General features: G+C 35.6%; 6 non-coding genes across 6 annotated transcripts; 3 read left to right on the forward strand and 3 right to left on the reverse strand.

The window, feature by feature from the left end:
* Window positions 1–1,652: 1,652 nt before the first annotated feature.
* TRNAD-GUC (transfer RNA aspartic acid (anticodon GUC)) lies at window positions 1,653–1,726 on the reverse strand. Its single transcript has one exon. It is a non-coding gene; the product is annotated as a tRNA-Asp (tRNA).
* A 332-nt stretch (window positions 1,727–2,058) lies between these two features.
* On the reverse strand, window positions 2,059–2,141 carry TRNAY-GUA (transfer RNA tyrosine (anticodon GUA)). Its single transcript has one exon. It is a non-coding gene; the product is annotated as a tRNA-Tyr (tRNA).
* Window positions 2,142–3,553: 1,412 nt separating this feature from the next.
* Window positions 3,554–3,625, forward strand: TRNAT-GGU (transfer RNA threonine (anticodon GGU)). The gene has a single exon. It is a non-coding gene; the product is annotated as a tRNA-Thr (tRNA).
* A 4,660-nt stretch (window positions 3,626–8,285) lies between these two features.
* On the forward strand, window positions 8,286–8,356 carry TRNAG-GCC (transfer RNA glycine (anticodon GCC)). The gene has a single exon. It is a non-coding gene; the product is annotated as a tRNA-Gly (tRNA).
* Window positions 8,357–8,596: 240 nt separating this feature from the next.
* On the reverse strand, window positions 8,597–8,670 carry TRNAM-CAU (transfer RNA methionine (anticodon CAU)). Its single transcript has one exon. It is a non-coding gene; the product is annotated as a tRNA-Met (tRNA).
* An 8,729-nt stretch (window positions 8,671–17,399) lies between these two features.
* Window positions 17,400–17,486, forward strand: TRNAS-GGA (transfer RNA serine (anticodon GGA)). Its single transcript has one exon. It is a non-coding gene; the product is annotated as a tRNA-Ser (tRNA).
* Window positions 17,487–17,645: the final 159 nt, after the last annotated feature.

Raw genomic sequence — 17,645 nt, forward strand, 5'->3', positions numbered from 1 at the left:
ATATAAAGAAGTGATCATACAAGGTGGCATCGATTATCAGTTTCTAGATTGATGAATGACTTCTTTATAACGCTAAAAAAAGAAGAATGATTCGAGTTCTTTATTTCATTTTTTTTATATGTTTTATAGAAAACTAGCCCCCATTTTTTTTTTTTTTAATTGAACAGTTTTCATCTATCTCGGGATACTCAGTATAAATTAAAAGAGAGCTAGAAAAATCTCTGGACCTTAAATTATGATTTATTTTTGATTGGTCAAAATTCAAAAGCGACGAAAATACGAAATAACTCGAAATTTGAGTTTAGTTGAATTTATATATTTATTTCCCTAATTAAAAAGTCTGTGTACAGACGTATTGGAGATTGATCTCCGTTGTCAAGCCCATATCTGTCTACAAATATATAGTCTCTAAATATAGAGATGCTACAATAGAACACACGATAGTGTGGTAGAAAGATTTATATTATATCATTTAGTTCTTTCTACCATACTATCTCCACTAGTGTCGATTCCAGTCCAATCATTCCATTTAAGACTTGGAGTTTAAATCCCTTTCTTTAATGACGGATAAGAAATCAAAGTCTCAGTTAACTTAATCATTTTGGCTCACTGTTTTCACGTAGATGATAAGTAAAAAAGCAGTAGGAACTAGAATGAACAGTGCAGTAGCAATAAATGCGAGAATATTTACTTCCATAATCTTATTGTTTTTTTCTTCGCAATAACTCGGGATCTAATCCCATAGAGGTAATAAATTTGACTGCTATAATCTAATTTGGATTAATTGTATCCTAATGATACTAAATGAAATCCGTGTATGAATAACAATATCTAATCTATCAAAGAGATTCATCATCGAGAATTGAATAGACTAGTATAACATAGGAAGATCTTTTATCCATACCAAGTAAAAAAAGGGATTCCTGATTCTCTAACGAATTCATTGAGTTTATGTTTTCACTCTTTCTTTTTTAGACTAGACTATAAAAAAAGGTCCCCTTCATTTTTTTTTGTTAGATTTCTCCCATTAATTAGCTCATGAGATATCATATGACCGACCGGTATTCCATTGGCCATCCAAACAAACAGTAGAAGTGCAAGAAAAAAAGTCATTAATATAATACAATTAATATAATACTAATAACTTATTTAATAATAATAAACTACTAATTATAACTTAATATATATCATTTTTTTGTAGATGAAAAATTCTCTGTCAAGCTGATTTTGGTAAGATCATTAGGTATCATGCAATAAATACCATATATAGACTCCTTATATGTGTACTCCTATCCTACTAAAAATATTAATACTCTATAAAAATATTAATACTCTAATATATTTCATGGATTAAGAGCAATCGAAAACGTCATGTCAGACCTTTCCTTTAGAGTATCCATCAAACTAATAAATAGAGTGATACCACCAATTCAATTGTCCCAATCCACATAGATATGTCTCCTTGTTCTGAAATTGTTAATGGCTAGTAAGTATAAATTGTTCTATTTGTGTGATACTAAATCGAACATTAAAACAAAAAAAGAGAGAAAGATGCCTACCTAGAATTATATGTTGCTCCCCGTTTTATCCTTGTGCGTCGGGAACAATACAGACAGAAATTCAAAGATTTATCGGGTCGTCGGATCTTAGTTCGGGACTGACGGGGCTCGAACCCGCAGCTTCCGCCTTGACAGGGCGGTGCTCTGACCAATTGAACTACAATCCCAGCAGGCTGGACAGTATGTCTATTCTGTCTATTCTTAGGGTTTCCTAAGAACACTCTATTTGCTGTATTATAACATAAACACGAATGCTATAGGGATATCCAGCTAGACTAGATATAGCCTATACTATATCTAGTGATTCATATAGTAATCATAACACTGGTTAAATAGTAACCTGTAATAATTACTATTGCTTTAATATTTATTAGTTATTTTTAATATAATAATGATAAAAAAGAACACAAATTAGACTTTTATTTATTCTTACATACATATCAGGTATTTCTAGAAAAAGGTGATGTCATACTCAAAAGAAAGCGGAAAGGCAAACTTTTGGGCCGAGCTGGATTTGAACCAGCGTAGACAATTGCCAACGAATTTACAGTCCGTCCCCATTAACCACTCGGGCATCGACCCAGGAAGAATCCATATCATATACATATATAATAGATAATTGATATGGATATGGGCTTCTCAATTATTACTAAGCCACGATGAACTTACTTTCCCAGTACCCTACCCCTAGGGGAATTCGAATCCCCGCTGCCTCCTTGAAAGAGAGATGTCCTGAACCGCTAGACGATAGGGGCATATCCGCCCGACCACCATCATACTATGATCATAATATGATCAGTTTTTTGGAATTGTCAATACAATAAATAGAATCTAAAAAAATGGAAAAATATACAAAAAGGACCTAGTAATTGTAAAAATGTAAGTACTGGTCTGATTATAAAGAGCTTTTCAACTTTGATGATTCCCGACCGACCCTCTAGGTAGGAGGTCATAAATGTGTCATCCGCTATGATCTATTTATTATACTCATATAATATAGTCATATATACTATATAATACAATAGTGTAGACTTATTTAATAGGTCAAATTTGAGATTTTATTATTTGAGAATTCTTTCCTTATATAATCTAATTAGGTTCGGTTCAATATTCATTATTTATTTAGTTAGACTAAATATAATAGGAAAAGATAATAGGAAAGTTCCCTACCTATTCTCTTTAATGAACTAGACGATATTAAATTAAGTTTATATTAAGCTAGCTAATAAGCTAGATAAGTTTAGTAAAAGTCATAATAAAAAAATGAATTATAAATTTCTTTTCTTTTAATTTAATATTAAACTCAATTATAATATTCAACTTTTAATTAATATAAAAGTCCTTACATGAATATAAAAATTCAGAATAGATAAATATTAAGTAAGATATATGTTTTTTCTATTAAAGAAATATGTCTTAAAATCATATGTATTAATATGTTTCTATAATATATTCTATTATTTATATATTAATATATTTATCTAATATTATAGAATTTAATTAATATATTAAATAAAAAAAAAAAGAAAAAATATTCAAAAATATTAGTAGATTAACAAATAAAAAAAGTAGTATATCAAATTAGTTGAAGTAGTGATTGATCGAAGATCAAAAGTATAGAAATTTTAGTTATTGAATTTAATTTACCCTAATAGATTTCTTTAAATAAAATACGATTTGATCTCATACATCTCTGTAAGATTTGTATATGTAGGAATTAATTCAATATTGTTCTCATGATCCCTCAAAAGCAAAGACAATAGATCAAATACAATAGCTAAAGTAACATTGAAACAATTCACTTTAGTTTATTGGTAAGGTTTTTGACGAACTTTCTGCTAGACTTGACTTAGGACTTCAACCCTTTAGTTTTAAATCTATATAATTTCTTGTTCCTGCATAAGTTCCTATACATCTATATGTAGATGTAATATATGGACATATATACCCGCGGTAGACTCATAATGGAAAATTGAGAATTTAGTGAGTTTTAAGCCCTTTTAACTCAGTGGTAGAGTAACGCCATGGTAAGGCGTAAGTCATCGGTTCAAATCCGATAAGGGGCTTTTTTTTTGACCCAAATTTGAATCTTCATTTTTTAGGGGAGAGTATAATAGATGGATCTTGTTGATATTTGTGAAAAAGATAACCATATTAGAAACATAAAACACCTTTTATCATGAATAGTTCTAGTTATGATTAAAACCTAGTTATAAAGTTGTTCACTATATTTTAGATAATAAAAAATCTTTAAACCTTTTAGGGGAGGAGGAGTCGATCCTCTATTGATCTAATAATTGTTACCAGACTTCCTTTGCTTTTTTAGATCTATTTTTCGTCCTAACCCTAGGACATTGCTATTCTAGATCTCTGATCTATTAGATATTAATCACCAAACCAAAGTCTTCCTAATCTCTACAGTCTCCCAATCAAAGCCATAGTTAAAGTAACAAAAAAAAATAAGTGGACCTGACACGTTGAATCATGACTATATTGGCTATTCTGATATTCAAATTCTATAGAGATGAAATTCTAAAAGCGGACTCTTTTTTTTTGACTTTTTTTTTTAACTTTAACCATCCAAGAATTTGTCGATATCTCCCGTTTTCATCTTCTTTTTACTGGATGCTCCATAGGAATAATTTGCTATTCCTTTTCCCCAAAAAGAAAACTTTATTTCACTAATAAATTTTTCAATCTCTTTCTTTGATTACAAAATAAGATATTTTTTTTGAGCCAAGTCAATAGAGAACAAATACAATAAGGGGGTTTTCATTTCTAGTTTACCTTTATTTAATATTGAGTTTAGTATTTCAAATTTAATTTAGATTTAGGAGAAAAAAAAACTACAATACGATATTTTTTGATCTAACGAGTAAAGGTAAAGTCAAAAGATACATATTCGAAGTTTCTTTTTTTCTTGGTTAGGCCCGCTAAAAAAGTACTCTGCATTCGAGTTAGAGGACAATTCGGGGTTCAGTTCAAAATTGTTGTTTTTAAGAAAAAAAAGTAATAGTAAAGACTAATCAAATCAAACTAACTGATGGATTTACCTAGGTCGGTTTGTAGTCTACTAATTTGTAGTCTACTATTAGTAGTCTACTAAAGGAAGAGTTTGTATCTTCGAAACCCATTCGAAGGGGTATTGGGCGATTCTTGGTATCGTCTATATAAAATCGAAATATGATATACCCTGGAAATAAAATGAGATGAGGTGTTCGAAAATGGTTGAAGTAGTTAAATAGGAGGATCACTATGACTATAGCCCTTGGTAGATTTACCAAAGAAGAAAATGATTTATTTGATATTATGGATGACTGGTTACGTAGGGACCGTTTCGTTTTTGTGGGTTGGTCCGGCCTATTGCTATTTCCTTGTGCCTATTTCGCCGTAGGCGGTTGGTTCACAGGTACAACTTTTGTCACTTCATGGTATACCCATGGATTGGCGAGTTCCTATTTGGAAGGTTGCAATTTTTTAACTGCTGCAGTTTCTACTCCTGCGAATAGTTTAGCTCACTCTTTATTGCTTCTGTGGGGACCAGAAGCTCAAGGAGATTTTACTCGTTGGTGTCAATTGGGTGGTCTGTGGACTTTTGTTGCTCTTCATGGGGCTTTTGGGCTAATAGGTTTCATGTTACGTCAATTTGAACTTGCTCGATCTGTTCAATTGCGACCTTATAACGCAATCGCTTTTTCCGGTCCAATTGCAGTTTTTGTTTCTGTATTCTTGATTTATCCACTGGGTCAGTCTGGTTGGTTCTTTGCACCTAGTTTTGGTGTAGCAGCAATCTTTAGATTCATCCTTTTCTTCCAAGGGTTTCATAATTGGACGTTGAATCCATTTCATATGATGGGAGTTGCTGGAGTATTAGGCGCTGCTTTGCTATGCGCTATTCATGGTGCTACTGTAGAAAATACTTTATTCGAAGACGGTGACGGTGCAAATACATTCCGTGCTTTTAACCCAACTCAGGCTGAAGAGACTTATTCAATGGTAACTGCTAACCGCTTCTGGTCCCAAATCTTTGGGGTTGCTTTTTCCAACAAACGTTGGTTACATTTCTTTATGTTATTTGTACCAGTAACTGGTTTATGGATGAGTGCTCTTGGAGTAGTCGGTCTGGCTCTGAACCTACGTGCCTATGACTTCGTTTCCCAAGAAATCCGTGCAGCAGAAGATCCTGAATTTGAGACTTTCTACACCAAAAATATTCTATTAAATGAAGGTATTCGTGCTTGGATGGCGGCTCAGGATCAGCCTCATGAAAATCTTATATTCCCTGAGGAGGTTCTACCACGTGGAAACGCTCTTTAATGGAACTTTAGCTTTAGCAGGTCGTGACCAAGAAACCACCGGTTTTGCTTGGTGGGCCGGTAATGCCAGACTTATCAATTTGTCCGGTAAACTACTTGGAGCTCACGTAGCCCATGCCGGATTAATTGTATTTTGGGCCGGAGCAATGAACCTATTTGAAGTGGCTCATTTCGTACCGGAAAAGCCGATGTATGAACAAGGATTGATTTTACTTCCACCTCTAGCTACTTTAGGTTGGGGGGTAGGTCCGGGAGGAGAAGTTATAGATACTTTTCCATACTTTGTGTCTGGAGTACTTCACTTAATTTCCTCTGCAGTCTTAGGCTTTGGCGGCATTTATCATGCGCTTCTGGGACCTGAAACTCTTGAAGAATCTTTTCCATTCTTTGGTTATGTATGGAAAGATAGAAATAAAATGACCACAATTTTAGGTATTCACTTAATTTTGTTAGGTCTAGGTGCTTTTCTTTTAGTATTCAAAGCTGTTTATTTTGGTGGTGTATATGATACCTGGGCTCCAGGAGGGGGAGATGTAAGAAAAATTACCAACTTGACCCTTAGCCCAAGTGTTATATTTGGTTATTTACTAAAATCTCCTTTTGGAGGAGAAGGTTGGATTGTTAGTGTGGACGATTTAGAAGATATAATTGGCGGACATGTATGGTTAGGTTTCACTTGTATACTTGGTGGAATTTGGCATATCTTAACCAAGCCTTTTGCGTGGGCTCGCCGCGCATTTGTCTGGTCTGGAGAGGCTTACTTGTCTTATAGTTTAGCTGCTTTATCTGTATTTGGTTTTATAGCTTGTTGTTTTGTCTGGTTCAATAATACTGCTTACCCTAGTGAATTTTATGGTCCAACCTGACCAGAAGCTTCTCAAGCTCAAGCTTTTACTTTTCTAGTTAGAGACCAACGCCTTGGGGCTAATGTGGGCTCCGCTCAAGGACCTACTGGTTTAGGTAAATATCTAATGCGTTCCCCAACTGGAGAGATCATTTTTGGAGGGGAAACCATGCGTTTTTGGGATCTACGAGCTCCTTGGTTAGAACCTCTAAGAGGTCCAAATGGGTTGGACTTGAGCAGGCTGAAAAAAGACATACAACCTTGGCAAGAACGCCGTTCAGCGGAATATATGACTCACGCTCCTCTAGGTTCTTTAAATTCCGTGGGTGGCGTAGCTACCGAAATCAATGCAGTCAATTATGTATCTCCTAGAAGTTGGTTAGCTACTTCTCATTTTGTTCTAGGCTTCTTCTTTTTTGTGGGTCATTTGTGGCATGCGGAAGAGCCCGTGCAGCTGCAGCAGGATTTGAAAAGGGAATCGATCGTGAATTGGAACCTGTTCTATTCATGACCCCTCTTAATTAATTGAATTGATATTTTTTGATTTATATATCTTTTTTTGTTCTGGCTCGGCTAGACGTAGGATAGCCGAGCCAGAACAATTTATAACAGTATATTAGGCCAATAAAAAAAGATTCAACAAGAAAAAGGAGAGAGAGGGATTCGAACACTCGATAGTTCTTTAGAACTATACCGGTTTTCAAGACCGGAGCTATCAACCACTCGGCCATCTCTCCAAAAGACAATTTCTATTTTATTTCTACAAATAGAACATGGCCATATGAATTGATACACTACCCTGTTAAAGTGACATTCTAGATAGGGTCTATATATGTATTCATTTGTATGTATCTATGTGTATATTGATAGGTATATACAGGATCTAGTATATCTATTTGTTAGTTAAATATATAGTAAACTAAATCAAATACTAAATAAAGTGGTAATAACTTTTAATGAATGAATTGATTCATGGTTAAATCCCGCCATGATGCATTTTCTCAAAATTTTAACTAAATAAGGGATCAAATGGTATAGTTTATTTGTTGGTAGCTTGGAGGATTACAAGCATGACTATTGCTTTCCAATTGGCTGTTTTTGCATTAATTGCGACTTCATCAGTCTTACTGATTAGTGTACCTGTTGTATTTGCTTCTTCTGATGGTTGGTCAAGTAACAAAAATATTGTATTTTCTGCTACTTCATTATGGATTGGATTAGTTTTTTTGGTAGCTATCCTCAATTCTCTCATCTCTTGAACTTTTTCTCCGGCATTTCTTCCATCCAAAACACAGCTACTTCTAATAAAATTCTTCTTTTGAGATAGATTTGAATTAAAGTTTGAAAACAAAAAGAAAGATATTTCTTTTGTTTTATTTTCAATCATATCGTTGATATCATTTTTTGATTACTTATTTTATCGTATCTATCGGTTTTTTGGAATCGGAATCTTCCTGAAAGAAGAAGAAGAAATAGTATCAGGTCCTGCACAAATATGATCCAAACGCATATATGATATATCATATATGTCATATATGTGTGGACATATGTGTGCGTATCAAAAAAGCGGATATGGTTTAATGGTAAAATTTCTCCTTGCCAAGGAGAAGTCGCGGGTTCGATTCCCGCTATCCGCCCATGGGGAAGTCATTTACTATGATTACTAATTTAGTCTAGTTTACTACTAGAGTGTCGTCGTTAGATGATTCTGTTTCTTTATCTACCCGCCAATCGAAAAACAAAACCTACCATCCAAAAACAAAAAGCTTATTAAGAACTAGATACTAGAATAATACCACACCTAAAATAAGAAAATAGTGAGATTATCTAGATATGTATATTTCTTTTATCTATTTTGATTTGATCAAAAAACAATGTTGCGGAGACAGGATTTGAACCCGTGACCTCAAGGTTATGAGCCTTGCGAGCTACCAAACTGCTCTACTCCGCGTTGAAGAACTAAGTGGACAAAAAGAATATACGCCCCTTTACCATATCTATATAATTAGAATAGTCCATTTATACAGAATGGTAAAGAGGGGCCACTCCATGATCATGGATCATAGAGATTTATAAAAACAAAAGTGAACGGTATTTTTATCCTTACCAACTAGACCTTGTAGCGCCCGGTAACAAACATGTATTAACCATTTCTCGAAGTATGTGTCCGGATAGTCCAAAGTGTCGATAGTTACCCCTAGGTCGTCCCGTCAAAAAACAACGTCGATGAAGCCGTGTGGGTGCACTATTACGTGGTAGGGATTGCAATTTTCCATGAATTTCCCATTTTTCACTCAACGACGGAATTTGGCTTATTTCTTTTTTTAAGGATTGACGAATCAAATGATATTTCTGCTCCAATTTCTGTCTCTTGCTCTCCCTCTGAATCAAACTTTTTCTTGCCATAATTTTCAGTTCCTATTATTTTATTATCAAAAATATAGTTCGGATCTTAGATGTAGAAATATAATAAGGGGGCTTCCCCTTATTCATCAAAATAAAAGGAATGAAATTCTTGACGATACAATACAGGACATAAAACGAATAACTAAATTAACCAAATTTTCCTGATGTAGAGGCAATCAAGAAAGCCGCATAAGTGAATATATAACCTACAGAAAAATGGGCCAATCCGACCAATCTTGCTTGGACAATAGAAAGGGCCACTGGTTTATCTCTCCATCGAATCAAATTTGCTAAAGGTGTGCGCTCATGAGCCCATGCTAAAGTTTCAATTAATTCCTGCCAATAACCGCGCCAGGAAATTAAAAACATAAAGCCAGTAGCCCAGACAAGATGTCCAAATAAGAACATCCAGGCCCAAACCGATAAACTATTCATACCAAAAGGGTTATATCCGTTGATAAGTTGTGAAGAGTTTAACCATAGATAATCTCTTAACCATCCCATCAAATAAGTGGAGGATTCATTAAATTGTGAAACATTACCTTGCCATAGTGTAATGTGTTTCCAATGCCAATAAAAAGTAACCCATCCAATGGTATTTAACATCCAGAAAACTGCCAAATAAAAAGCGTCCCAAGCCGAAATATCACAAGTACCACCTCGTCCCGGGCCGTCGCAAGGAAAACTATAACCGAAATCCTTTTTATCCGGCATTAATTTAGAACCACGTGCATCTAAAGCACCTTTTACTAAAATCAAGGTAGTTGTATGCAAACCTAGAGCAATAGCATGATGAACCAAGAAATCTCCAGGACCTATCGTTAAGAAGAGTGAATTACTACTCTCATTAACAGCATTCAACCAGCCAGGTAACCATATGCTTTTACCGGCATTAAATGCGGGGCCAGTCGTTGAAGATAAGAGTACATCAAAACCATATGAAGTCTTACCATGAGCGGATTGTATCCATTGGGCAAATATAGGTTCAATTAAGATTTGTTTTTCCGGAGTACCAAAGGCAAGCATCACGTCGTTATGAACATAAAGGCCTAAAGTATGGAATCCTAAAAACAAGCTGGCCCAACTTAAATGAGATATGATCGCTTCTTTATGGGCTAACATTCTTGCCAATACATTATCTTCATTCTGTTCCGGATTATAATCTCTAATGAAGAATATAGCTCCATGAGCAAATGCTCCTGTCATGATGAACCCTGCGATGTATTGGTGATGAGTATATAACGCAGCTTGAGTAGTAAAGTCTTGGGCTATAAATGCATAAGCAGGTAAGGCGTACATGTGTTGAGCTACTAAAGAAGTAATAACACCTAAAGAAGCTAGAGCAAGACCTAATTGAAAATGAAGGGAATTATTGATTGTGTCATAAAGACCTTTATGACCACGTCCTAACTGACTCTCCCGGTGGGTTATGCGCTTCTAAAAGATCTTTTATACTATGCCCAATCCCAAAGTTAGTTCTATACATATGCCCAGCAATCAGAAAAATAAATGCAATAGCTAAATGATGATGAGCCATATCAGTTAGCCATAAACTTTGGGTTTGTGGATGGAATCCACCAAGAAGAGTTAAAATAGCCGTTCCCGCTCCTTCGGAGGTACCAAATAAATGACTACTAGAATCCGGGTTTTGGGCATAAAGATTCCATTGACCTGTAAAAAGTGGGCCCAACCCTTGCGGATATGGTAATACATCTAAGAAATTATTCCATCTGACATATTGCCCCCTCGATGCAGGAATTGCTACATGAACTAAATGTCCTGCCCAAGCCAAGGAACTTACTCCGAAAAGTCCTGACAAATGATGATTAAGACGAGATTCGGCATTTTTGAACCACGAAACACTTGGTTTCCATTTAGGTTGTAGGTGTAACCAACCTGCTATTAAAGAGATAGCAGAAAGAAATAATAGAAAAAGAGCTCCAGTATAAAGATCCTCGTTGGTGCGTAATCCGATTGTATACCACCACTGATAAACACCAGAATAAGCAATGTTAACTGGGCCGAGAGCACCTCCTCTAGTAAAGGCTTCTACAGCCGGTTGACCAAAATGAGGATCCCAAATTGCATGAGCAATGGGTCTTACATGTAAAGGGTCCTTTCCCCATAACTCAAAGTTTCCTTGCCAAGCTACGTGAAACAAATTTCCGGACGTCCACAGAAAGATTATTGCTAACTGACCAAAGTGAGAAGCAAAAATGTTCTGATAAAGACGTTCCTCAGTAATATCATCATGAATAACGAAGTCATGCGCGGTAGCAATACCAAACCAAATACGACGAGTAGTGGGGTCCTGAGCTAAACCTTGGCTAAACCTTGGAAATCTTACTGCCATAATGCCTTTCAAATCCTCCTAGCCATTATCCTACTGAAATAATTCTTGCTAAGAAGAATGCCCATGTTGTGGCAATTCCACCCAGAAGGTAATGGGTTACTCCTACAGCACGTCCTTGTATAATACTCAAGGCTCTAGGCTGAGTAGCAGGAGCAACTTTTAATTTGTTATGTGCCCAAACAATAGATTCAATAAGTTCTTGCCAATAACCACGACCACTGAATAGAAACATTAAGCTGAAAGCCCATACAAAATGAGCACCTAAGAAGAAAAGACCATATGCAGATAATGAAGAACCATAAGACTGAATTACTTGAACTGCCTGTGCCCATAAAAAGTCTCTGAAGCCAGCCATTAATAGTAGTGGAACTCTGTGCAAAGTTTCCGCCTGTGATATGAGTTACGACCCCTTGATCACTTACAGTGCCCCAAACATCCGATTGCATTTTCCAACTGAAATGGAAAATGACTATCGAAATCGAATTGTACATCCAGAATAGACCTAAGAAAACATGATCCCATGCGGATACTTGACATGTACCCCCTCTTCCAGGACCATCACAAGGGAAACGAAAACCAAGATTTGCTTTATCAGGTATTAAACGGGAGCTACGAGCAAATAGAACACCTTTTAGTAGTATCAATACAGTCACATGGATCGTAAATGCATGAATGTGATGAACCAAAAAGTCTGCGGTACCTAACGGAATAGGTAATAAAGCTACTTTTCCGCCTACTGCTACTAAGTCACCTCCCCCCCAAGTTAAGCTCGTACTTGCTGTTGCACCAGGAGCGGTTGTACCAGGTGCTAAAGCATGGGTATTTTGTATCCATTGTGCAAAGATGGGTTGTAATTGTATAGCGGTATCTGAAAACATATCTTGAGGACGCCCTAAAGCACTCATGGTATCATTATGAATATACAAGCCGAAACTGTGAAAACCTAGAAATATACAGACCCAGTTCAGATGTGATATGATTGCATCACGGTGTCTAAGGACACGATCTAATAGATCGTTGTATCGAGTAGTTGGATCGTAGTCTCTTACCATAAAAATGGCTGCATGTGCAGCAGCTCCAACTATGAGAAATCCACCAATCCACATATGATGTGTGAACAATGAAAGTTGTGTACCATAGTCAGTAGCTAGGTATGGATAAGGGGGCATGGCGTACATGTGGTGAGCTACAATAATGGTTAAAGAGCCTAACATAGCCAGGTTAATAGCTAATTGAGCATGCCATGACGTTGTTAGGATTTCATAAAGACCTTTATGGCCCTGACCGGTAAATGGACCTTTATGAGCCTCTAAAATGTCTTTCAAGCCATGACCAATACCCCAGTTGGTCCTATACATATGACCAGCTATCAGGAAAAGAATAGCAATGGCTAAATGATGGTGTGCAATATCGCTCAGCCATAGACCTCCTGTTACTGGATCTAATCCTCCACGAAAACTCAGAAAATCTGAGTATTTTGACCAATTCAAGGTAAAAATGGAGTTGCTCCTCAGCAAAACTAGGATAAAGCTGAGCCAAAAGATCCTGATTCAAGATAAATTCATGTGGTAGTGGTATCTCCTTAGGATCTTCTACAGCATTAAGATATTGGTTAATCGGCAAAGATACATTAATTTGGTGTCCTGCCCAAGAGGGAGTACCAAGTCCTAGTAACCCCGCTAAGTGGTGATTCAACAGAGATTCTACATGTTGGAACCAAGCCAGTATTGGGGCAGCTTTGTGATAATGGAACGAACCTGCAAAGAGCATTAATGCTGAAAAGACCAAGGCACCAATTGCAGTACAGTAGAGTTGTAAGTCACGAGTGATTCCAGATGCGCGCCAAAGCTGAAAAACCCAAGCGGTTATTTGTATTCCTCGGAAACCGCCGCCCACATCACCATTTAATATTTCTTGACCCACTATTGGCCAAACCACCTGGGCACTAGGTGCAATGTGAGTTGGATCACTTAGCCATGCTTCATAATTAGAAAAACGAGCGCCATGGAAGTACATGCCACTCAGCCAAAGAAAGATAATGGAGAGTTGACCGAAATGAGCACTAAATACTTTTCGAGAGATCTCCTCCAAATCATTGGTATGACTATCAAAATCGTGAGCATCAGCATGTAGGTTCCAGATCCAAGTGGTAGTTTCAGGGCCCTTGGCTATTGTTCTTGAGAAATGGCCGGGTTTGGCCCATTGCTCAAAAGACGTTTTTACGGGATTCCTATCCACCAAAATTTTAACTTCTGGTTCCGGCGAACTAATAATCATTGAGTCCTCCTCTTTCCGGACAACACATACAAAGAGACCTGCCAACAGTCAAGTTTTTAGTGAACCTCTGAGAGATAGATATTTATGATTAGTTCCCTTTTTCTTACTTACCATCTATCTATTTATTTTTTTAGTTATTCACTAGAGCAATTATGATATTGAAGTCAATTCGGGGCAAGTGTTCGGATCTATTATGACATAGCGATTAGGTGCTCAACGGACCTTTTTAAATCTTTAACCACTTTCCAGGTCTCACGAAAAAACGCTTTTTTTTATAATCTCGCGCATTCCTATCCTATATAAATAGGTAAGTGTCATATGCATCCAAGTGGATGCATATAAGAAATGAAATAGTTTAATTACTCTACTCTAATTAGAACTACTTTAATTAGAAATCAAAACATAACCTCATTGATAATTAATACCATCAGGATCATTCCAATATCTTGTCTTTATCTCTATTTATAGATTTAGTTAACTTTAAAAATGACTAAAAGTCTCTAGTCTCTTTTTAGCTATAGTCTCTACTCTACTCGATTCCTACATCCTTCTTGCTACCCTATATATATGACACGATAAAAAACTCAATATAATTTTTTTGTTACAAAAGGAAGGGATATAATGAAATTTCTTGATTGGATCTTTATCAGGGCGAGAATACTGTTATTTGATTTTATTTATTTAATAACCATTTGCAGGACGCAACAAACCTATTGTGATGAATTAAAAAGGGAGAGTGGTATTATTCGAACCGTCTCGTTATCTTCAACCAATTTTGTGCTTCAATATAATTACCTGGAGTAAGCGCTATAGCTTGTTTCCAATACTCAGCAGCTTGATCGGACCAAGCCTCTGCAATTTCAGAATCACCCTGTCGAATGGCCTGTTCTCCACGGTCGGAATAGGTAAATCAATTCCTTTCCTTAGAACCGTACTTGAGAGTTTCCTACCTCATACGGCTCAGCAATCAGTTATTTAGACGGACGTTGCATCTTACTCTACCCTATCTAACTTAACTGAATGAAATTTCTGATAAATTTATCCCTTTTTTTGGGGGGGGGTAAACAGAAGAAATTACTGACATAAGTTTCAAACTCTAATTTAAATCATTAAATTAGTTTTATCTTTTCTCCCACCTTCAGAAGAATGAAATATAGGTTAGGTATGGTATTTCCCATATCGTTATATTTTTCTGAAAGGTAACTATCTCGGTTTCATAGATGAAATTTATATAGAATTTTGGAAAAAGACTTTCTTCTATTTCTTCTAGAGTATATATAAGAAAAAAGACTTACTATCTTTGGGATCTGATGCTACACCGCTGCTCAATACCTTAGTGGATCAACTCTATTACATAAGTTGATTCCTAATTTTTTATCTCATCATGTTATCTCATCATGTAAGATAAATAAGCAGTTTTTATTTTATTAACTGAGAACCTTGCTAATGGATCTTTACGGTGCTTCTTTTATCAATTGGATCCTTTATCCATAGAAAGAGTATATAGGCTTCATATTATGTTGGTATTTATTTTGTTCCCCTGAAATCTCTTTCTTTGCTACAGCTTATAAAAATCGTTGCTTTCAACGATGCCTATGTAGAAAGCCTATTTCTTTTTCTAGTATTTCGCTTTGATTTACTAGCCGATTTGATCCTTTTTTCTTTCTTTCTATAGTGGAGATAGTCGCACGTAATGACAGATCACGGCCATATTATTAAATGCTTGTGGTAAGAATGGATTGCGTTCTAGTGCCCGAAAATAATATTCCAAAGCTTTTGTATGCTCCCCATTACTTGTGTGTATAAGGCCTATATTATAGAGTATATAACTTCGATCATAAGGATCAATTTCTGGTCGCATAGCTTCATAATAATTTTGTAAAGCTTCCGCATAATTTCCTTCAGATTGAGCCGACATCCGTTACGGTTGTCATTCTATTCAAAGAATCCCCGTTCCAGAACCGTACGTGAGATTTTCACCTCATACGGCTCCTCCTTTCTGTGCATACTCTTAAAAGGAATAATCCGTGGGATCTATAAATCAAAATATCCTTTTTTATGAACTGATAGGGACTGGTATTTTTACAAGAAATCTCTAGCCATCCTTCCTGCAAGAGGTTTTTATATTACCAACAATCATATAAGTGTTAGTTAGATAGAAAAGGTAACTCCAACAATTTCTTTGTCCCTAACGCCCCATTTTCAGGAATTAGTCACTTCAACGATCTTCGATGGTTATATGGGTATCCAAAATACAAACGAGATGGATGTTTGTTGTCCCAACCATTTTTTTGATTAGTCCCGATACCGATAAGTAAGTAAAAGGGGTCATTTATAACAAAGTTTTCGCGTTGTTGATTTCTAAGTGTAGTGCTTCTTCCCCTATGCCACCCATTCATACTACTAATGTAATGTAAACTAGAATTGACCTGCCTGCCATTGCAATATCTATAGGTATAACCTTTCGCTCAATACTCAAATCAACGATTCAAGCATCTGAGGCCGCATCAATCGAGGATACACGACAGAAGGCATTGTTTTCTCTCCAAGATTAACTTCACCTTCACGAAGGGTAGGTTTATTTACATAAAATATTTTCTTTCTATCTTGAACCCCAGAAATGTCTCTTTCTAGTAAGACTGATAGCTAAAAAAAAAAATCAAATCGCACCATCTCTGTAATAGGTAAATGCTTCTTTTTCTCCTGAAGTTGTCGGAATTACTCGTAATAAGATATTGGCTACAATTGAAAAGGTCTTATCAATAAAATTTCCATTTATCCGAGATCTAGGCATAATTAGCAACCCATTCTACAATTCTTCTCATTTACCTTAAGGCAAATGATCTAACAAACAAGTGAATTGTACAGTACGAAATAACATAAAAACAGACTAATTCTAAAAAGATAGACTAGACTTTACACTCAAATTGTGCCCTTTGTCGGGCGAGATAAGATTTACTATAATTGTAATTTCATCTAAATTTGGCAGTATCTCAATGAATAGAACTATGTATGACCCGTTTAATTTAACTAAGTTTTTAATTTAAAGAATCAAGAGCTTTATATTCCTCCACTCCAGATTCTGAGAACTTAAGTTAAGAAGTTTTATTTCATCATGATTCAAAGAAAAGAGAAAAAAAGAAATATTCTCTATTCACCTGTTTGTTTTTATAATGTGTCTAATACACTATAAAGTCGAAATAGAAAAACTTACGGAAGAATTCATCCATTTGTAATAGATCCATGGGGTAGATAATTAGAGGAGTTGCCATTGAGACATCAGGGGTTGACTCGAAAAAGCGTTTTTTACAATAGAACCATAGTCTAAATCTAACCATAGTCTAAAATAGCGATACTTCAGTCAGTTGATTTAGTTGAGGTTAAGTCATTGGTATTATTCAGTCTAATATATATATTATATATATATATAATAAAAAAATATTTTCGTCTTACCAAATTGTAATGTCTATCCCCTTTTCCTTAATTCTAAAAATCTATTGACTGTTTTTTTTTTTGAGTATTTTATGTGTGGAAAAGTTTTTCTATTTCCATCATTAGAATGGATTGGCTATACCTATACTGCAAAAATAGGAATTACTCGCTATTCAGTCGGTTTGTGGTCAATAATAAGATTATGTTATGTAGGAGAGATGGCCGAGTGGTTGAAGGCGTAGCATTGGAACTGCTATGTAGGCTTTTGTTTACCGAGGGTTCGAATCCCTCTCTTTCCTTTTCTCTACCTTCACTTAATTTACCACGGCTACTTAACACAATTTATTAAATAATGATTTATACCTTTATTTCTCCTCTATTAGATTTCTACCTTTATTTGAGATGAAAGATGATATTTTCTATTCCCAATTACTGTAGTATAAAAATACCAAAAAACG

Source organism: Wolffia australiana, chromosome 15 (genome assembly GCF_029677425.1).
Source record: "Wolffia australiana isolate 7733 chromosome 15, ASM2967742v1".
NCBI lineage: Eukaryota > Viridiplantae > Streptophyta > Magnoliopsida > Alismatales > Araceae > Wolffia > Wolffia australiana.